Source organism: Peromyscus maniculatus, chromosome 2, assembly GCF_049852395.1.
Source record: "Peromyscus maniculatus bairdii isolate BWxNUB_F1_BW_parent chromosome 2, HU_Pman_BW_mat_3.1, whole genome shotgun sequence".
NCBI lineage: Eukaryota > Metazoa > Chordata > Mammalia > Rodentia > Cricetidae > Peromyscus > Peromyscus maniculatus.
In genome coordinates, this window is record NC_134853.1 from 56,174,947 (window position 1) to 56,198,640 (window position 23,694).

Genomic DNA, 23,694 nt, shown 5'->3' on the forward strand with positions numbered 1-23,694 from the left:
CCAGCCTTTGGAGCACAGGGGTGGATTTTAAGGTTGACATGGAGGTAGGGGTCATATGACCTGATCTGGTTATGCTTCTGTCCAATGTGATGTGGTTTGGTGAGGCTGTAGGAATTGGCATTGCACAGGCAGGGTTTTGGCTCTTTAGAGTGGTCCATATAGCCAGCCTTTTATGAGTACCATAGGCTCAGAGTGTTGTTATATAGGGGTCCATGACAAAGCTACACATTAATCAGAAACACTCTTAGGGCTCACAGGCATTTATGTTCTTGGTTGCAGTGTAAGACAGCAAGAGGAAAAATTAGGGTCCACCCAGGCAAAAGATGTATCAAATGGAGGTGAGTATTCTCTCAGAGGCTAAAGAGATATTTCAAGTCCTCTGTCCAGGGAGAAGAAGCCATCCAAGCTCCAGTTTAGGGCTTTTCTGGGCCTGGGAGGTAAGCACGCACTACCTGTGTAATCAGCTTTCAATTGTGAAACTGTTCCAAAAGGGGGGGAGGGAGAGTGTAGTGAGTAAATACTGGACAAAAACAAGACTGAAAGCCAGCTGGCAAACTCCAAACTCTGCAGCTCCACATCTGATGTCAACTGCATCTTCAGAGCTCCAACTCCTTTCAGCTTTGTGGACTGCAATACACTTCTTTATGTTGGGCTGATTTCCAGTCCCTGTTAGCTCCTCAGGACTCTGGCATCTTCAACATCTTGGGGTCATTGAGACAATCCAGGCTTCACCTCCACAGCTTCATGCAATGGTCTCTCTAGGCCTCCATGCAAGGACACCCCTGACACATGCCTGGCCTCAGTAGCTTTCCTTAGTCACAGAGGGAGAGTCTATAAACCCTTTCTTCTATCCTTGACTCTAAACCAGAACCATGTGACCGAAGCTGCCAAGTCCTGCTGCCTGCTGGGGCTGGAGCATGCTCCCCTCATTCAAGTACATTTTCATTGGCTCTCAGTTTTTGATGGTTTCCTTCACTGCCTATGCTTGCCTGTCCTGGAACTTGCTCTGTAGACTAGACTGACATTGAACTCTGAAATCCACCTGCCTCTGCCTCTTGAGTGCTGGGATTAAAGGTATGTGTGACCACACCCAGCTCTAAACTTTTCTTTAATTCTTTTTCACAAGTTGGAAGCTTAGCAGGGTGAGGTCTTGCTCAGAGGTCACCACTCCCTTTAGTCTATCTACAATCAGGCTTTACTTTCATCTTTCTGTCTCCTCAAACACAAGGTTTAGCTCCTTTAAACTTCCTGGTTGTGCTTTTCTCCTCTAACTGTATATTTTGTATTTTTCCTTGCTTAGCTTGCTCCTTTTCATTATAGATCTGGATAGGACTGGCCACTAATAACCACACAACACAGTCAATGCTAGGTTGTTCGGAAATATTCTCTGCCAGGGCTATTAATCTATAACCCTTCAATTTAGACTCAGGCAAAATTTTAGATAAGGGCCAAAAGCAGCCACATTTTTTTTAACCAAAATATCACAAGAACAATCTCTAGGCCACATATGAACATTCTCCTCTGAAACCTCTTGAACTGGGCTCTCACAGTTTGAATCACCCTCAGCACCACTGCCTTCTATGTTTCTACTAGTACAGCCCATTAAGCCCCACTTAAAGTATTCATTTCTAATCCAAAGTTCCAATGTCCACATTCTTCTAAGTAAAAGCATGATCCAGCCTATCACAGCAATACCCCAGGTCCTGGTACCAACTTCTGTCTTAGTTAGGGTTTCTATTTCTGTGAAGAGATACCATGAGCATGGCAACTATTATAAAGGAAAACATTTAATTGGTGCTGGTTTACAGTTCAGAGGTCCATCATGGTGGGAAGCATGGTGGTATGCAGGCAGACACGGTGATGGAAAGGTAGCTGAGTTTTCTATAACTGGATCCACAGGAAACAGGAAAAGAGAATCAGATCGTGATGCTTAAACATGTATCTCAGAAGGGATTCAATTACTCCCATTCTCTGATTCACTCAACAAATCCAGCACTGTACAACTCATTTACTACCTTTGTTTGAATTATAACTAATCTTTAATTTTGTTACTGGGGAACTGGGCTCCATTCTGGGGATTCTTAGTTCCATAAAGAAATTTATAAATAGACTTAGAGGAAAACTTGCTTTCGTTACTCTTCTTGCTATTACGACAAAACAACTAACAAAAACAACCTAAAGAAAAAGAGTTGGTTGTAGTTCACAGTTCCAGGGTATAGTTTATGATGACAGAGTCATAAGGTCAGGAGCTCAAGGCAACTGGTCACCTCATACCTGCAATCAGGAAGCAGAACACAGTGGATGCTGGTTATGTTTATTTCACTTTCTCACTCCTATACAGTCTAAAAACAAAGCTATCGGATAGCACTATCCATGTGTAGGATGGGCCTTTTTACCTCAGTTATCACACTCTAGAATCTCCCTCACAGACATGCCTCATAGATTGTCTCTTAAGTAATTCTAGGTCCTGCAAAATTGACAATCAATATTAAATACCACAAAGTACAAAGACTGTTTTATTAAAGTCTGCGAGGAAAAGCAACAGAACAGACAAGTTGTAAATATTGGCAGATGCTGGGATGAGTGAAATGGATGAGAGGAAGAGAAAAAAACTGGACTTTTTCAAATAGAGTTCAAGAAAGGCAGGTTAAGCAATGGGGATCTACAAGCAGCTGTATGGTGTAGGATAGTTCAGAGAAAGTTGGAGTGCTGTGCGATGTCTTTCTGTATGTTGTGAATATATGTTGTTGCTATTGGTTAATAAATAAGCTGCTTTGGCTTATGGCAAGGCAGTTTAGAGGCAGGTGGGAAATCCAAGGAGAGATACAGGAAAGAGAAAGGTGGAGTGAAGAGAGACGCCAGCTCACGGCCCAAGGAGAAACATGTCAGTAGACTGGTTATACCATAGCCATGTGGCAAAACATAGATTAATAGAAATGGGTTAATTTAAGATCATAGAGCTAGCTAGTAAGAAACTTAAGCCTTTGGCCATACAGTTTGTAAATAATATAAGCCTCTGAGTGATTGTTTTATAAGTGGCTGCAGGACCGCAGGGCTGGGTCAGACTGGAGAGACTTCTGGCCACATTAGAGAGCATTCAGAGTCTTAGGACAGGCATGCTTAAGAATTTTTGGTGTCTAAAGAAGAGATAAGAAGGAGGAAAATAATGTTACATTTTTTACAGTTAGAACTCAGAGTAGTGTGCAGGCTTAGCAGAGAGGATCTTTAAGTAATCATATGAAAGAAGCTTCTGGGGTCTATGCATACCAATCTCATTAAGGGCATAGCTATTCCTTCCCAATCTACCATGTTCTCAGATCCATCATCTTTCTGAGAGATAGCCTCCTGGACAGGGGACTGGCATGTTCAACTGGAGTAATTGTTAAGGAAGTGGGCAAAAGATACTCTGGAATCCTGTTCTGGGCAGGTCAGAATGTCATGTTACCACCTATGGTCCCCAGAAAAACCCTGACACTTCTGTCTTTTCATATGGAGGGTGCCATGTTTCCTTTACTTTAGAAAGAAAGAGTAAAGTAAAGATCAATATATTACCAGCTCAATAGGAGGTGGAGCCATAGGTGATTGTGAGGGAAGGCTCAGTCCCCAGCGGCTTTCCATGCCTGCTAATGCCTGAATACCTACCTAAGAATTTTATCCCTGTTTGGCTTCAGACAAGATCAATATGCAAAAATCCATACCCATCTATTCAATTTCTTATTAAGCATTCCAATTTAGAGACATGCACACACCAATATGCTACCTTTTTCTCTGCTTTTTTATTTTAATCTTTCTGGTTTTCTACCTCAGCTTACGCCAATACCGAATTTTCATGAACTTAAATCACAGAATCTAAAGTCATTCTTCATTTCTCCCTGTTTCACACCTGTCATATTCATTCAGTTGACACTTTCTCAAAACTGTCCTCCGCACCGTTTCTACACTCTGTGTAGAAATTCAAATTTTTGCCATTTCCTGTCTGGACAGTGGCAAGTGTGTCTTCTTTCCATGCATTTGCTGGCTGCCTCTGTAGCATCCATACTTCCTGTTCACATCCTTTTTCCTTTACAACCTATAGACATCCTTTCCTTGATTTCTCTCTACTGGACAGCTTCTTCCACATAGTAAGGATCGGTGTGACTCTCAGCTCTGCCTGCTGCCTCTGATTAGTCTTCAAAACCACGCTCCTTGTGCAGCAGTGTTCAATGAGCCAATACAGATATGACTTTGAGTTATTTAATAAATTGTAGGGAGAATGATCTTTCTGCATGAACATGAAGAATATGAATATGTTCTTCCTTTCTGATAGCAGCTATTCTTTTCCATGAGAAAAGCCAGGCCGAGGAAATGCCCACTCACAAAGGAGGGCAGAATAAAAATTCAGAGAGAAATAAGTTTAAAGTTCCACTAAACTCATGCAAGGGCCACTTTAACATGTTATGAGCTAATTATTCACTTTGTACTATATGTAATATTATTCTAATTTTCTGTTTGTTGAAACTCGTTATACACTATCTTAATGTGATTAACCCCATGTGTCTCATTGTTACTATAGAAGTAGCTGTAGTCAGGATTCATAGGATTCATCTTCTTACCAAGAAAATTGCAGTTTGTCACAGAAAAAAAATTCTCTGGTGGCTTTGAGAAAAAACACAAACTTTCTAGAACCCTGTATTCCAAACTTACTGCCTTTCTGCCAGTTATTTTGACAAAGTCATAATTTTTGTGACATAGCCTGATCACCAAAGCTGTTTATTTCAAACAATCTTTTCCTTCATGGAGGTTTAACTGTAACTGCTTCCTAAGTGCATCTGCAACTGGGAAGTTTTCTAGAATTTCTAAGCAGAGTTGTTCCTGCCTGTTGAAGACTTGCCTGTTGGTTTCTGGGATCCCTAAGCAGGGCTGCTCCTGTCTGGTGAGTACTTGCCTGTTGGTTTCTGGGATCCCTAAGCAGGGTTGCTCCTGTCTGGTGAGTACTTGCCTGTTGGTTTCTGGGATCCCTAAGCAGGGCTGCTCCTGTCTGGTGAGTACTTGCCTGTTGGTTTCTGGGATCCCTAAGCAGGGCTGCTCCTGTCTGGTGAGTACTTGCCGGTTGGTTTCTGGGATGATAGAATCTATGTTTACAGGGCAAGTGTTGTCTGCTTCCTTCCCAGTGTTACCATCACCATTGCCTTTCTCTCCTTCCCCTTTAGGAAATCCTGATTCAGCAACCTTTGTGCTCTTCTAACATTTACCACATGCTCAACAAATATGTACGGATTAGATCAAGTTGACAAAGACCTTGTCTCCAGGAAAATTTACATGCTAGGTGCCATATGCATATAATGCTGCAAAATAATACTGAACGAGCCAAGGGACATGGAAAAGGTCAAACGGACTGCCTCACAAGAGCTTGTTCCAGCACTTTCAAACCCAGATAATGCAATGATTGGTCTTTCAGGTAATAAAATACAGAAATAACTCTTGTAACACCACTCTTCCTACACTACCCCCTCTATAGACAAGAACCTTGTGTGTTTGATAACAGGTAATTGCTCTCATGATAACAAGAAGTCACTACAGAGTACAGCTTTGAGCATGGCCAGTATAATTGTAAGCCACAATAAACCTTGGGCACCTACTTTGGTATATTAGAACTTAGAATTCATAGATAAAAACTTCAAATGATGCAATATTTTAGCTTTTATATGCTCTGATACATACCCAATTTTTCTATGACTATTTTATTTGTATTCTTGGCCACATATTGAAGTCAATGCATTGAAGTTTTGGGTAAATATTAAAGCTGCCAGTATCAGGACTATAGCATTATATTGTCCATGTTTATCAGAAAATGAAGAAAACAAAAAACTGTAGGAAACAAATGATTTAAGTTGATCTATTTGATCTAATATCCAATCATCTATATAATTGTTTTAAATTATGAGTATTTTTATTTCTATGTATTCTTTGTGCAAAGTAACACATACCAGACAGGCAAAGTCGATGAGCCTGGGAAGCAGGAGCACATTTGAATACCATCTTCTGAACAAGGGCATTTTGCAGTGCAGGTGTTTGGGTAATTGTGAAACACAGAGGGGAAATTAAAGCCCCACACTGATGCTCAGATTCACACTTCCCCACTGTGTGGTGATGTGCACAGCCTGGTGCTCACACTGAGCTCTGATGTGAAACTCGTGGGAATAGTGCTGAGGCAATCGACCTTCACAGTGTTTCTCCATCATGTCTACGACCTGACGACAGCCTTCCCACTCACTCTATTCTCCATAGTCTCTCTAGCTTATAATGGACACCTTCCTTCACTTTTCCTTTTCTTTTTTGAAACATAGGTCAAAAGGTATATGCTCTATTTCCAATAGTGTATTTTATTACTATAGACATATAAAATAAGTACTATTAAAATCAGGAATTTCCTTTTTATCTTTATGTTAATTAAATATTCTTGCAACTTGTTTTCACATTATTTCATTACAAAAAAATCAGGAAAATTGACTTGATTCTACAGACTGTGTGCAAAGTTCTCCTCCACAACACACTCGAGAAGTTGCCACTTTTCCCTGCTTCTATTCCATAATGCATGCTCAACTAATTTCTGTATGTCTAAAATATGGTATTTCTACTCAGTTTTTTCTCCTGGGTATAGTATGTCTGGGGCCATATTTGTTCTGGAATTGTTTTGGGGTGTGTCTATGTCTTTCGAGTTTCAATTCTGTCACACATACACACACTCTGATCAGAGGGGCAAGTCAGAGGACGTTACTGATCCACAGAGGCAAGTCAGAGAATGTACCTGATCACCAGGGCAGGTGAGATGAGGTAACTGATCACCAGATGCAGGTAAGATGATGTACCTGGTCACCAGGGGAAAGTAAGCTGATGTACCTGATCAATAGAGGGGCAAGTCAGAGGTTGTACCTGATCATCAATTTCTCTGCAAGACATATGGCAGTAATCTTGAGTATCATTGAGTCAATTATGCTGAAGACACTACACGAGTCTATAAAATCCCTAGCTTTGGTCCTCCTCCTCCTGCCTTCCATGCGTGTTTACTTTTCTCATCTCTCACTTTGGAGCTACTTAGACATTTAATGGTTCCTAAAACTATGTGCAAACACAGGAAATCTATTCCTAAGAACTTAGAGGTTCTTTGTCACACATTCCCCCCACCTTGAAATCCCACAGTAATATTACAGTATATATTTCCACTTAAGAATATAGTGAAGGGTAGAATAAAGAGTAGATGAAAGTTAAATTGTTCATCCGCTATTCAACATTTCATGTCTAGTTTCTCTTGATCTAAATGCTGGTATTTTTAATAAGTTGAAATTGTTACCTCTATCTCATATTCTTCAAAGAACAGCATAAAATTAGTTCCCAGAAATATTTCAAAGTGAGTATATATATATATATTGGCTATTTTGCTTTGGTTCTGATATTCTGATAATTTTTTTGTCTCCTTTTGGTTTTGGCTTTCTGAGAGAGTGTTTCCTTAGTCTCAGACTAGCCATGTAGCTGAAGTTGGCCTCTAGCTCTGAACATTATTGATCTCACCTCCCCAGGTGCTGTAATTACAGGCATGGACCAAGTTACACAACTTCTTTTGATATTGTGCAAACAACCCATAATCTAAACCATTCTACTTTATGTATCAATGTAAGTTACTAGAAGAAAATATTTTTAGTGACAAACTTGGACAATGTAGCACATGTAACAAAATTTATAATAAATGTTCACATGTGTTAAGAAAATATTACATATAATAAATGAGCAAAGATAATTTGAGTCTCCGGTTTAGGAAGTTCTAGAATGCTTTCTCATTTTACTTCTCCAGCAGATACACTTGGTAGTTCAGGTACTAGCCATTTTCCCAACAGGATGCTGTACTTGTTTCTGTGGTAGGTCCCTTCTATATTTCAGTGACTGTGGCATCTTTGTCCAGCTGATAGCAAGCCATGAAGTAAATCTTTGTCTCAGTCAATCGGTTTACTTTTCTGGTGATTGGAATGAGAATGGGTCAGATGAAGTTCTGACAGATGAGAGATGAGATTCTGTGTGGGGACTCAAAGATTCACATGGAGGGGGTGTTTCTTGTGTGTGTGTGCTTTAATGGATACATACAAAGAATGAGTTTGAAACTTGCTTTTCAGTTGCTTGGAAATTATCAGAGGTCACAGCTAGAAGGGGCCAGACCTGCAAATAAATATCAACTGCTTGCTTGTTGTAGAATGATTAGAAAGGTGATAGTCTTTTCATCTTAAAAGGAAAAATCCCTGAAAACTCACTACAGGATGTGCTGCTCTGTGAAGGCTCATACAAGCATCCTAGACTGTTTTCTAAGCAGGCATTCATTTGAGTTAGAGCAGTTCAGTTCAAAACTATCAAAATAATGTTAATATCAAAATAAAGTGAGAGACATGTGTGTCATGATTTCTCAACAATGTCAACTGCATTTCTGGTCCCTGCGACAAGATGCATGACAGAAACGATGCAGACAAGGTTTATTTCAGTTCATGGTTGCAGAGGTCCAGAATGCAGAGTGAGGAGGCATAGTGAAGTAGCTGCTCAAACCATGCCAGACAGGGAGCAAATGGGAACAAGGACAGAACAAGACCAGGGCAAGACAGTGACCATAGTGACCTCCTTTCTCCACCCAGGCTCCACCTTCCACAGTTAACACCACAACCCAACAGACTGCTCAAATATGACTCCATCAGTGTGTTAAGCCATTCATTAGATGGGACCTTTCATAATCTGATCATCTCTTGAGACAGAGAATTGTACTTCACTAATGATTCTGTTGTTTTCAATAAATGATAATACATGTAAAATATATCAATACATACAAAGTTATATTTACTCTACATTGCTACAGTAGTATAAATAGCATTGTGTTCAAAAATGTAAATAACTTAATTAAAAATACATCATTGCTATTTGTACTAAAAACAATTCATACCTTAGAGGAAATCAGATTTCCTTTGGTAGAGGGTCTTGCCTTATTGTTTGTATTAGGCAGTATACTGTCACTGTGCAAAAGAGCTGAGAAAATAAGCTGAAAGGGGAGAAATATTTGTCTCATTGTTTCAGAGGCTCCAGCTTAGAATCACTTGCTCTGATTTTTGCTGGGCTCTAGAGAGGCAGAAAATTAAGCACCAGGAACCTGTGGCAAAGGCAGATGTTCATTTCAAGGGAGCATGAAGTAGAAAGTGAGGAGAGGATAGGTGATGAGATACACCCTCCTTGGCATGCCTTAAAGAATCACTTCCTCCACGTAGAGGGCTCATTGAAAGTGTTTACAACTTTCCAAATGCACAACTAGCTAAGGACAAATTTTTCCACCCAGGAGCCTCCGGATAATGCATTCCAGATCCAAAGAAACATTTCTGCTGGCTGATCAAGGCAGTAGTTTCTTCAAGTGCAGTGTGGAGCTGTGGAAATTCCTTTAACAACACAATAATGAATTTTGCTGTATCAAATATTCACAGAAGATCTTTCAGTAAGAAGGTATGCTGTGTGATAGACTTTTCCCCACAGTAAAAGCCCATGAAGGACTCAACTCTCTCGAAACATACTGTGGGCTTATCAATTAAGTTTGCACTATATCCTAAGCCCTTTGCCATTTTAATAGGATTTATAGCACCGTCACCAGAAAACAGTTCCAATTACATTAAACCTTTTTAATTTAAAATTTGTAAGAACATGTGTATGTTTGTACATAACTGTTTGTGAGGCCAGAAGGGAGCATCAGATTCCCTGGTGCTGGGGTTACAGGTGGTTGTGAGCCACTTGATGTCAGTGTTGGGATTTGAACTTTGTTCTCTAGAAGACCATGAAGTGCTCTTAACCACTGAGCCACCTCACTAGACAAAAGAAACCACTTTAAAATCTGTGCATAAGAAACAGCACTTAATTCTTTAAAGTTGTATCTTATGACATTACATTCACTTTTCTAGTTCCCTTGCTCTATCAAAGTCTTGAACCTTTCAAAGTTGAGAGTTGGAGTGACCATACCCTTCATAATGCTGATATTTTGACCTCCTCCCATGTATCACCAAAGCCCTTAAAGGCATTTATACGGAAGAATCTTTTCCAGAAGATTTTCAGGGTTTTTTTGTTTTTGTTTTTGTTTTTTTTCCCAGATCTTTCCAAAGACTCAATATGTAGTAAAATTATTTTACAAAATAATTTTTTCTAAAACAAAAACTTGAATGTGAGAATTACTCTTCAAGCCCATGCACTTCAATTTTGTTCAGGTATAGAAGCAAGATGGTGCTAAATATCTCCATCACATTCTAGGGGTTACTGGATACATAGCCAGTAAGAAGATATATTTGGAAGGGACTCCTTTTTCTCTCCAGTGTCTCAACAGCAGACTTAAAATAATCCACAACACACAATGAAATAGGTGTGCTATCATCCAAGCTTTGTTGTAGCCACAAGTTTCTCTGTTATGCAGTCAGGCAAATCTCTCCCACCCGTGTCCCTCAGCCACTTGGTCCCAAGAAAACACACAATGGCTTATATTATTTACAAACTGTATGGCCTATTGCAGGTTTCTTGCTAGCTAGCTCTTTTATCTTAAATTAATCTGTTTCTATTCGTCTATGTTTTGCCACATGGCCGTGACATTACTGGTCTGCTGGCATCTTGCTTCTCCTTCAGCGGCAGCTGTTGTCTCTCCTACCTTTGCCTTTCTTCTTCCTGTCTCTCCCCTTGGATTTCCTGTCTGGCTATAACCTGACTCGCCATAGGCCAGAGGAACTTCTTTATTAACCAATCATAACAACACATATTCACAGCATACAGAAAGACCATCCCACAGCACTTTGCTGTTGTACTGATAACACAAAGGCAGAGCAGAGTTAGTATAATTCTTAAGGGCCCAAGGATTCTCAGAATGATAACTGAGCAGTGCCCTCAACTGAAAAGTCATCATCTGTATTAGCTACTAGTAACAAAGCCAGCTGTTATGGTTAATGCTTTGTCAACTTGACACAACCTAGAGTCAACTGAGAAGAGAGGACCTCAAATGAGAAAATGCTTCCATCAGATTATTCTGTATGCAAGCCTTTGGGGGCATATTATGATTGATGATTCTTGTGCAAAGGCCCAGACCACTGTGGGTGGTGTCATCTCTGTGCAGGTGATCCTGGGGTATAAAAACAAGCAGGCTAAGCAAGACATAAGTAGCAAGCCAGTAAGCAGTGCACCTCCATGGTATTTGCTTCACTTTCTGTCTCCAAGACCCTGCCTTGAATCACTGCCCTGAGTTCCTTTTAAAATCATCTGTGACTGGAATGTGTAATCCAAATAAACCCTTATTTCCCCTAATAGCTTTTGGTTATGGTATTTATCATAGAAACAGAAATCAAACTATATGTGTCTATTGCTGTGAAGAGACACCACGAACACGGAAACTCTTATAAAGGAAAATCCCTTTAATTGGGATTGCTAACAGTTTCAGAGATTTAGTCCATTATCATCGTGGAGGGACATAGAGGCATCAGGTAGACATGGTGCTGGAGAAGGAGCCAAGAGTGAAAAAGAAGCTACATCTTGATCCATGGGTAACAGGAAGCGATCTGAGTCATTGGGCATATCTTGAGCGAAGGAGACCTCGAAACCTGTCCCCCACAGTGACACACTTCCTCCAACTAGACCACACCTACCTCAAAGGCACACCTCCTAACAGCACCACTCCCTATGAGCTTATGGGGGCCAATTACATTCAAGCTACCACAATCATCAACCTATTCTTTGAAGTTTTGAAGGCAGGCAGGGACTTTTATCTATCTGGGTAGTTAGCATCTTTCAATCTAAAATCAGGTTAGTGCAGCACAGCCATCAGTCCTCAGAGCTAGCACTTCAGGATCATTTCTGGTAGCTAACCCACCAGCATGTGCAGGTTCAACTTGTTGGTTTGGAAGAAGATATTAATTCTGTCAGCTTCAATTTTTTTTTTATTGGGATTAATCCTAATGATCAAAGAAATTTATTTGGGGGTTAACTCACAAGACAGAATAAAGGAATTTCTCACAGAATCATGGAAGGATGAGGCATGGTCCAACATCATTCTCTGGCGAGGACTTCTCTGTTCCACATCAGCATCCAAAACCATGAGGTAGTAAAGCAGAGAGACAGCCCCATATGTGCATCCCAGGTCTTAAGGGTACATCCCAGGGGCATGTACCTCAAGGTCATAGGCAGATGTAACATCTACCTGCTACCTTACTAGGGGCAGTGCTTTGGGGTATGGCTCAAACAACCACCCACTACACTTTTTAAATATCATAACTGCATTAATTTTAAACTTTTTTATTGTATACAATGTATTTTGATCTTATCTACCTCCCAACTCCTCTTCTTAACTCCTCCAAGATTGACCCCCTCCCAACTTCATTTCTTTCCTCTCTTATTTTAATAGTCCACTGATTCTACTTTAAGGTGCTCATATACTCAAAGGTGGGTCAAGCTTTTATACTTCATTTGCCTTACAGTGTTTGTTCTTGTGGACCCAAAGCCATTAAGACTTAGCTCCAAATCAGCTGGCTAAAAGGAATGTAGTGCGTGCATTAATCGTCCACTCAGCCCACCAAAACTTTCTCCATTTTGGGAAAGAGGTTCTCTGTCTTCCATATAGTGCTCGTGTCCACTGCAGTAACATTATTACCTTTCTCCAAGAACTTTTTGAATGCAATGATAGTTTGCCTATTTGCAGCAAGAAGCCAGGTTTGGCTTTTTACATATCTTCTCACAGCTTGACTTTTTCTAGCACTTACAGACAGGGATGTGAAGCTTCCTTCCATTCAAATATTAAGATGTGTTGGAGAATTAGTGATTACTCTAATTTCAACATTGTTATGTATCAGGAGAGAGAGACCACTACCCTGCCACCACCCACAGTGGAGCAAGAACACTTACAACTGTTATTTGTTATTTTGCTGTTGTTTATGGAGAGGTTTGTGGCAATCTCACCTACAGAGACAATGATAACCTCAAATATCACTGATAATAGACCACAATAACATATGATGATCATGAAAGAGATTGAAATATCCCTTACATTATCACAATTGGCAGAGTGACAGGAAGTGAGCACTTGCTGTGTAAGAACTGACACTGACAGATTGCTGAAGGCAGAGTTTCCACAAACTTTGATTTGTAAAAAAGTAAATATCTGAAAAACACAATACAATGAAGCCCAATAGGAAATGCTGATGCGTATCAGCAAATGCTACCTGAAGTTGAGTTCACACAGAGTGAGGATTTCATTAGTTCACACGTGATACAAACTATAAGGATTATCTGGATATGGATAGCTTAAGAGGAATTGGGAAAGGGTGCATGCTCTGTTGTCTTCATTTGTGGAAGATTGGCAGGCTACTCCGGGGAGTTCTGCAATACTCATCAGCAAATGGTTAAGGCTTATATAATAACCAATTACCGAGAGAAATCCCAGGCCATTAATTACATGCTGGGGAGGATGTCCTCTTACTGATTGATTCTGTTCTCAACTGAAAACTGTTCTCACCTTTTTTCTTTTGGGATTCTATCTTGAATTACTGTTACTCCACCTGCAACTTTGTTGTCTCTTACACAAATATTCTATGATACCTTCATCATTTTTAATCATACTGTGATTATAGGAACATGTGGGATCATTTCCCAGGCCAGACAATAATGTGTTGTTTCCTCCTTGCTTAGTGTGTAACCATGGTTGTTCCATAGGATACTTATTAATATCCACTCAGAAGAACTTGGAAATTCATTCATTATGCATGGAATAAACCATTAACTAACAATTGTTCAATATAGAATTACTGGGTGAGAAAATTAAAGTTCATGCAGTAATAAGTCAAGCTCCCTCTTAATTTATATTTACTGGCAGAATATGGGGGGTTGGAGAAGTATAGCAGCCATAATAATGATTCTCCTTTGTAATAAGCCCCGCAGCTGACAGGTATGCAGAGACTGGAGGAACAGCATTTTTCATTACATGTCCATAGACTCTGCGAAACTGTCAGATGTTAACGAGCTTACCTTCTGCTCTTTGGAAAAAGGTTAATGGATACAGCACATTTTCCAATGTGACTCTGAAAAACAAAGAATTGCAAAAGGCATGTGCTAGTATTTGTTTTCATTCTTTTCAACAAATTCTAGGTAAAATCCAGAAGTTTAAAGCCACATCAAAGTTCCCAGATACTAAAAAAGTAGTGACTATATACATGTGTTGGTGCCAGGGCAGGGTCGGCGTAATGTTTTGAGCTGTAATAGAAGAGAGGAAGGTAAGTTGCTGGTAATTAAAATATGACAACAAGAGGAAGCTTTATACACTTAGGTATCAGCCATATGACTTTAACTCTTTGCAGGACACACTATTCTATCGTTTCTCTGATTTATTCTGAAATATACTTTCAAAAACATTTATTTATTTTTACTGATGCATGTGAGTGTTTTGCCTGCATCTATGTATGTGCACCAATTACACACCAGGTGCTGGTGAGATCCCAAGAAGGCACTGGTGCTCTTGGAACTAGGTGTTAGAGACAGTTGTGATCTGCCATGGGGATGCTGGGAACCAAACGAGATCCTTTACAAAGGCAGTGAATATTCAACCGCTGAGCCCTCTCTCTAGCCCTGCCTCACACTTGCTTTAAAAAATTAAAAATATTATTTCTGTTACAGACCATAGCTAATATACAAAGAGATTAAAATGGCACATATAATGAGCGGCAGCTAGCCTGATATAGAATAGTTTTCAGTGATGTCCACCTTTCTCCCTAGGCAGTGCCCACTGAGCCGCATGCCGAGTGAGCATTCCCCAGATTTCTATTGCACTACCATGGATTGCATCTGAAAGCATAATTAAGCTTACACTGTATGTTTTGTGGTATTCATGAAATCACAATATGTGTATTCCTGTGTGCTTTAGTTTTATTTTTTTGTTTGTTTGTTTTAATATATTTTTTCTTGAGAATATCAAATATACAAGCAGGGAAACAGGATCATAGATCCAATTTATTTCTCTCCTTCAACTCTCTCTAATATTTTCCCCTCTCATCTTCACATCCTCCCTGTCCCCTCCCTTCCTCCCCGTCCCCTTTTTTTATGACTCAGACAAAAACTCCTCAGTAAGCAGTGGGGACAATGCACCCTGTCTCTGTGCCAGAATTTTGGCTGGATGGATTTGTGCATATAGCCACAGCTTCTGTGAGTTTTTTAATGCTGTGGCTGTGTTAGGTTCAGAGGACACCATTTCACACAGCATTCCTTTTCAATCATTCATTGTCTCTTCTTACACAAAGTTCTGTGATCACTGGGTTATGAAGAGGTGGATAAAGATGTTGGATTTAGAGCTGAACATTCAGTCTCTTCCTTTCACCACTTTGACCGGTTATGTATCTTGACAATGAATACTGCCTACAGCTAAAAGATGTTTCTTTAACCAAGACTGAGGGCAGCTCAGGTCTATGGGTATAAGCATAAAAATTTAGAGAGTGATATGAGAACATGAGCCTTTAGAAAGTGATGCTGAGAACAATCATCAGCAGCAGCAGGTTCTACTCTAGTGCCTGACATCCCTGCCAGGGGCTATCAACCAGGGTTATAGTACCAGGGTTCAAATTTCCTCCTTTTGTACAAGTCACAAATCCAATCTGAAAGTAGTTAGTTATGCTGTAAGAGTCATGCCACTGTTGCACCAGTGAGAAATCTTATCTAACAGGTCAGTACTGTAGCAGGCAGATTCCAGAGCTGGGCAAGACTATGACTGTCTTTTCCCCCACAGAAGCCTGAGTAGCATCATCTGGCACTAGGAAAGCTAGCCAGCAGGAAAGAAGCATCCCACTTGAGTTGAGAATGAGTTTTCTACCTCTCAATCCAAAATTATGGGATGTCTCCAGCTATTGGGTCTTACAAAGAAGCTATGGAGACTCACAAGGACAATGGCGATAAAGTACATTATTTTGAAGACTTGGGGATTCCCTAATCAAAATGTCATAAGGAAGATCTAATGCCTTGAAATGAAATTTTTGTTTAAAAGTCATTGTCTTCTGACAGAAAAAAATTGCCCACCTATGCTGGCTCATTCTGCTCAAACTCTTTTTTTTTTAAATCCAACATAATGCTTTTATTGATTATTTGGGGATTTTGCATAATACACATAAACATACTCACTTTTCTGGTCCACCCAGGTCTACCATCTACCCTTGTGTCCTCTTTCCCCCAAAAAAATGAAGAAAGAAAAAGAAAATACCAAGTCTATTTTATTTTGCCCCTATACTCACTGGAGCATGGTCAAACTCCCAGTTACAAGTCCCTTAAAAAGAACTAAGTCCTTCCCCACCCCAACTACTGTAAAGGGCTACATTTCAGCATCCCTATCACACCTTTTAAGAGTTCTCTTCAATGACTTCCTGTCTAGACTCTCTCTCTCTCTCTCTCTCTCTCTCTCTCTCTCTCTCTCTCTCTCTCTCTCTCTCTCTCTCTCTCTCAATACTCTGTCACCTCTCTGCTTAAGCCTTTTACTTTGAGTATTCTATATCTATCTTTTTGTATCTACAGTCTACTATCCAACTTTCCTAACGTGTTGTCCCCAAATTGATTGGCCCGATTCCAGTTTCCTGCCTTCCACTTGTTTTTAAACTGAACATAAACAACAACATATTTGAAGCTAGGACCCACATCTGAGAAGAAATGCTAAGTTTGTCTTTCTTGGCCTGGGTTCTCTCACTCAGTGTAATGTTTTGCAGCCCCATCCATTTAGTTACAAATTTCCTTATTTCATTTTCCTTTACAGTTGACTCATGTTCCATTGTGTATATGTACCATACTTCTTTCCTATCTAATCATTTATTGATGGCCATTTAGACTGATTCCATTGTCTAAGCTGTTGTGAGGAGGGTGACAGTGAGTATGGATGTGCCAACATCTCTGTAGCAGAATATAAAGTCCTTTGAACAAATGCCTAGAAGATGTATAGCTAGGACATGTGACAGTTCTATTTCTAGCTTCCAAAGGAATTGTGACATTCTCATAGTCATTGCCTTAGTTTACACACCCACCAATTGTATAAAATCTTCCTTTATGGACCCCATGACACACCCATTTTGTCATTCCTGGTGATGACCATTCTAACCAGGGCGAGAAGGAATTTTAAAGTAGTTTTAATCTGCATTTCCCTTGTGACTAGGGATATTGAGCATTTTATAAAGTGTGTCCTAGCCACTTGTATTTGTCATATTGAGAATTTTTGGTTCAACTTCATAACCGATTTTTCAAGTGAATTGTTTCCTTGTTGCTTATTTTATTTCTTTGCAGCTTTCTAGATAACAATTCTATAGTATATTCTACAATATGTGAATAGCTGACAACGATTTTCTCTCATTCTGTGGGCTATTTATTCACTCACTTCATAGTTAGTCTGCTGTACAAATGTCTTGATTTCATGAGATGCCATCTGCCTATCATTGGTCTATGGAAGTCCTATTCAGGAAGTGCTTACCTGTGCATGCATGTAAGTTGAAGGGTGCTTCTGAAGTTTTCCTCTCTCTGTTTCAGATCATCAGATAATATATTAAGGTCCATGATCTATTTGGAGTTGAGTTTCCAGCAAAATGAAAGGGAAGGATCAACTTTTAATTTCTTTGTGTTAAAATCCAATTTCTCTGGCATATTTGTGAAGATGCTGTCTTTTCTCTGTGGTATTTTGTTTTGTTGTTTGTTGTTTTGTTTTGCTTTTAGGCTTCAGTGACAAACGTGAGGCAGCTCTTTTTGGATAGACTTACATTTGGGTCCTCAATTATATCCCATTGATCTATGTGTCTGTTTGGTGCTAGCACCACACAGTTTTATCACTATTGCTCTAGACAATAATTTGAAATCAAATATGATAATAGATGCTGCAATATTGTTTTTGACCAAGTTTGCTTTTGTTATTTAACCATTGTTTTTTGTACCTTCATATAAATTCCTGGATTTTTTTTCTGCTCATGAAGAGTGACAAAGGACTTTTATTGTATTACATTACACCTGAAGTTTTGGTAGAATGGTCTTTTTCATAGGATTAATTCTTGTAATCCATGAGCAAGGGATAGGTTTCCATCTTCCACTGTATCCTTGGGTAATTCAATGTCTTAACATTTCTCTGTAGAGGTCTTTTGTTTTCTTGATCTCATTGAATAAATTTTATTTTATTTGTGTGTCTATTGTGAATGATCATTTACTTAATTTCTTTTTCAATGTTTGTTTTTGGTATAGAAAAAGGCTATTAATTTTTGCATGTTAATTTTTCAGCCTGCTACTTTGCTGAATGTGTTTGTTAGCTGTAAGAGTTTTTGGTAGATTTTTAGTGTCTTTTATGTATAGAACCACATCATCTATGAAAGGGGCACTTTTACTTCTTCTTTTCTCCTCTTTATCTATTCCTGCTCATGTCTATTGCTCTAGACAAGACTTCAAGGACTATAATGAATAGAAGCTAGAGAGTGGACACTCTTGTCTTCTTACTTAACTTAATGGGAGGGTTTTGAGTTTTCTCCTTTCAGTATGTTGTTGGCTATAGGGTTTTCATACACAAACTTAATTATATCAAACCTCTTTCTCTGTCCCTATTCTCCCATGACTTTTATCATGAAGGAACATTGGATTTTTGTCAAAGGATTTTTTCTGCATCTACTTATATTATCAGATGAATTGTTATCTTTGAATCCATGTATGTGACAAATCATACTTATCAATTTATGTATTTTGAACCACTCTTGAATCACTGGTTTAAACTTAACTTGGTCATAATAAATGATCATATAGGAGTGATATTGAATTTGATTTGTGAGTATTTTTTGAGAGTTTTGCAATCATGTTCATTTAAGAAATTAGTATGTAGTTTTTCTTTTCCTTTTTTGATGGGTGTCTTTATTTTTGGTAGTAGAGTAATTCTGAGTTTATAAAGAGAGCTTGAAAGCTTTCTTTCCTTTACTACTTTATGGAATAATTTGATAAATACTGACATTAGTTGCCCCTTGAATTTCTAATTAAATTCTGAAATGTTTCCTTAGTCCTGGGCTTTCTAAGCCAGAAGACTTTCATTACTGCTTTAATCTCATTGTTGCTTATAAACAAAAAATGTTTATTTCCTTTTGATTAACTTTAGTATGTCATGTGGATCTAGAAATGCATACATTTCTTTTAAAATGTTCAGCTTTGCCAAGATTTCTAATGTATATGTTCACAACTTTCTTAAGGTAATTGGTATCTGTTGCACGGTCTCTGCTCTCATTCTTAACTTTGTTAATTTGGGTCTCCTCTCTCCTCCTTTTGGTGAATTTGGTGCTGAGGCCATCAATTTTGTTTCTATTTTCAAAGAACTGGCTACACTTTATTGAGTGTTGATATTTTTTGTATTTACCTCATTAATTTCTGTCTTGACTTTAGTAATTTCTCCCTATATAATGTTTGGTAGTTTGTTTGCCCTTGTGTTCCCTAGACTTTAAGGTAGAATATTATTTATTTGAGTTTATGATGATTCTTTTATGTAGACACTGAGCACTGCACACGTTTTAAAAGACTTATTATATTTCCCACAGTTTAATATGCTGAATCTTCATAGTCATTAAATTTTAGGACTTATTACATTTCCTTATTGTTTTTATCACCCACCCATACACCGTTTAATTTCCATGAGTTTGTTTATTTTTCATAGTTTCTATGGCTGTTGACATGGAGTTTTATTTTATTATGGTAAAATAGGATATAGGATATCACTTCAATTTTTCTATAATTGTTAGGAATAGCTTTAATTCACACAGTTTATATAGTATTAACATTTTATATTTTGAAGTTTACATATCTTATTATATTATTAACATATCATATAGTATATTGTACATAATATATTAATTATATTAATAAAACATATATTAATATGATATATTAAAATACATATGTATACTTTATATATAATTCATAGTTTATACAGTAGCATTTTTTCTTTATATGTGACTAATCTTGGGGAAAATTTCATGGGCTGCTGGAAAGGATATGTATTATTCAGTGTTCTAAAGAAGACCATTAAATACCAGGAAGTGAGCATCTCAGGAACATCATAATCCCTAGAATTCACTAGATGCACTAGGCCCCTCGTCCTCCAAGATTCTACCAGCAGTAAGGACTGCTGAAAATACTAAACAAGTATAGCTTCTGAAAAGAGGCAGAGACAGCTAGAGTTACCTCAAGTTGACTCAGAACAGCTGCGCTGAGCAGAAGAGAGGCTCTCAGCCCTTTCCTGCTGCCTGCAAGTTCTGCAGTGTCCTCCAGGTGTCCAGCTTTCCTGAGATGTCAATCATGCTGGGAAATGCTTTGAGTGATGTAGCTGCCTTGGGCCATTGCTGCTGCTTCAAGTAACTCCAATAAACTCATTGGTTCTCCATGTTGGATTTTGCTGGATCTGTCCACTGGTTTTCTATCTGGGATGAATAGGGACTTCTGTGTATCCAGCCAGGAAATGTGTCACACAGCATAGTTGTTTCAATGCTTGGGACACTTATCTTTCCAGGCCCCTCTTGCTTAAATTTTTTGTATTGAATAATCTGGTGTTATTCTGATGGGCCTGACGTTGAAGTGGCCTAACTCTTCCCTCTTTCAGCTTTTACCTCCTTTTGTTTTTCTCTGTATCTTCAGTATTTTAAATGTATTAGGTCCTGGGGAATTTCATTTCTGATTATGTCTCTTTCATATTCTGTAGTCTTACTTTACCAGGATGAGTATGTTCTTCTCTTGGTTTGGGAGATTTTCTTCTATGATTTTATCAATAAACAATGTGTATGCCTTTGGTATAATATTCATCTCCTTATCCTATGCCCATAATTCAGAGATAAGGTATTTTCATAGTGCCTCACAGCCTATGTTCCACATGGAATTTTTTTACAAATTGTCATTGACCTTTACTGAACGATTTCAATTATTCTCCTTTGTCTTTCAGCCCTGATGCTACATCTCCAAATGTTCCATTTCTTTGGTGAGACTTTCCACTGAGTCTTTAATTAGGCTTACTGGGTTTTCATTTCCAGCATCATTTCACTCTGATCTTCCTTCAGCAATTCTCTCTTTATCCATGTCTTGAATAGACTTCCTTACTTCATTCAGCTTCAGTCCAATTGGAGTGACTTTCGGTCTCTTTTGAGCTGATTGAACATAGTTATAAGCATTCTTTGGAATTATTTGGGCATTTTCCTGAATTCTCATTTGAAGCTCATACCATAGGATCAGTAATTTTTGGAGGAGATATGTTGTCTTGCTTTTTTATATTGTCTTTGTTTCTGCATGGGGATGTGTATGTCTGCCATTGGTTTGTTGGTTGGTTTTTTGTTTTTTGTTTTTCTAGATACCTTTCTTCTCTTGGTGTAGAAGTTTACAGTGCTTGTAGGAGGACTGAATTTTAGGAGGACTGAAGTGTCATTTTTCTTAGTGGGACTGGTGTTCAGGGCTGCAGGCTGTATCCACATTCTCCCTCCCTGAGTTCACTACTATCTTCAGTGAAGGTCGCTATCTAAAGGTCCACACACCCCTGCTTGGTCCCATTTCTGCTGCTGTATGGCATGGGTCTCTACAACTGCACATGCTTCCCTAGTTCAGCTCTATCCTGATCTCTCTTCCTACAGCCTCCCATGCCCATTGTGGGACTCCGTGATCCTGGACATCTTAACCTGTATTAGCCTTTGGCTTCCTCTCTGGGTCCACCCTGCTACCCGTATTTACAGGGTCTATTGGGAACTATGGAACTCCTGCCTGAAACCATCTTGGACATGCTTCCCAGTGCATTGGCCTTTGGAGTGTGCAATATAGGCAGTAAACTACTGAACTGCACGAGTTATAAGAAGACACTTGAAACAAGAATTAAAATTTCTGAATTTACTTTAATTCTTAAAAATTTGCCAGTAACCCAGACCACTCTGATGGAGGAGTATGTAGTATCACATATAGTGTTTTCCTCTATCATTACTTAGGAAAAGGCAAATTAGTAAATATATTTTATAATTATGTTTCTGTCCTTTACCAGCTTTATTGAGTCCTCAAATGCTGCTAGCCAAAAGCATTCTTTTCTTGTTATTTTTATTTATTATTATTATCACCATCATCATCATCATCATTAGTGTGTTTGTGTGTGTGTGTGTGTGTGTGTGTGTGTGTGTGTGTGTGTGTGTTTGCCTGTATAGGCACATGTGTGAGATAAAAGAGGCATCAGGATGTATTCCTCTACTGATCTTCACCTTATTTTATTTTTAAAGATTTATTTTTATTTTTCACTTATGTGTATGTGTTTGTGTCTGTGTGAGTGTATGCAACTTTCAAATGGCTTCCTGCCCAGGCTAAAAGAGAGCTTTGGATCTAATAGAGCTGGAATTTGTGAACTACCAAATGTGGGAGCTGATAACAAAACACTAGTCTCCTGGAAAAGCATTAAGTTCTCTTTCTTGCTGAACTTCCTCTCCGACAGGGTTTCTTACTACCTGGCCTTATGTTTACTACCATGCTTTACATGACATTGTGTAGTCTTACCATCCTATTAAGATTACCAAGTTTAAGTTTCCATCACAATTTAATACTTGAAAGTCCTTGATTAGGCCTGAGCATGGAAAGTGATTCAATGCTCTGATTGTTAACATTGTTTAATATGTGTGACTCTGCAGAAACTTCAATGATATGACCACCACATCCTGAAAAACAGAAACTTATTCTATATGGGATGGGTTAGATAAGAGAATTTCAAACTTTGTATTATATTCAATTTTACAAGATGCTTAAAAGTTCAATGTAGAAGCATATTTAAAACCCTGCCCTGATCTTTTTCAGTAAAAATGCATTTGTATGCAAATTATACTCTACAGTGTACACCTGAAAGTGTATTGCTCTGCACTTTTCCTAAGCTCCAGGAAAATAGTTGAAGGACGTCTGAAGGATGTTTGATTTGAAAACACTTTTGAATAAGAATGTAAAATAAATTTAAAAACAGTTTTCCTATGCCCGCCACAAGATAGTACTTGGTAGAAGAAACCTGGCTCAATGGAGAATAGACACTGTTCTCACTGACCTCATTAGTACAGATATATCCTGTGGTATTATTTGATCTACATGTCCATGGCAGCATGAAGCATACACATCATGACCAGTGTTCTACATAAAACTACATGTTCTTGCCAGGTCAGTCATGGGAAGACTGGAGGAGAAGGGAAGGGCAGAGGACTGGGAAACATTCACCTGAGAAACCAAGCACATTTCCTTCAGTGTCGTCCCTGCTGCTCATGGAGATCCTGTTTTGTAAGCTTCTACTTGCAGTCAGAACTTCATTTCCTTCTGCATAGACATACAAGGTTTACTTAAAGTGAATAAGAAGTATTTAAATAGTATAGTATAACTTTTAAGTCTATCTTTCAAATCAAATATTTATCTAAATTACATTCAGAGGCAAGTCTGAATAAGTCTGATAGAAATGTGTCTGAACTGACTGGCATTTCATTCTAATCTCCAGGGGTTCAAGGAAGCAAGGAATGCTGAAATACTTTAAGCTCCTCTGCTTCCTTAAATATAAGGTAGTCCACCTCTAAAATTTTCAGACCAAATCATACATGAAATGATGTGCTCTAATCCAGGCTATAAATTACATGGCTGTTATTTCAAAAAATATCTAACATATATTCTAGT

General features: G+C 38.7%; 1 long non-coding RNA gene across 1 annotated transcript in view; it reads left to right on the plus strand.

Moving 5' to 3' along the window:
• The window catches only part of LOC121827189 (uncharacterized), a 47,802-nt gene that overhangs the window by 11,761 nt on the left and 12,347 nt on the right, over window positions 1-23,694 (plus strand). The window contains exons 2-4 of the long non-coding RNA XR_013049035.1: window positions 280-338; window positions 5,190-5,437; window positions 9,341-9,501. This is a non-coding gene — a long non-coding RNA (uncharacterized LOC121827189). The remainder of the gene's footprint in view (window positions 1-279; window positions 339-5,189; window positions 5,438-9,340; window positions 9,502-23,694) is intronic.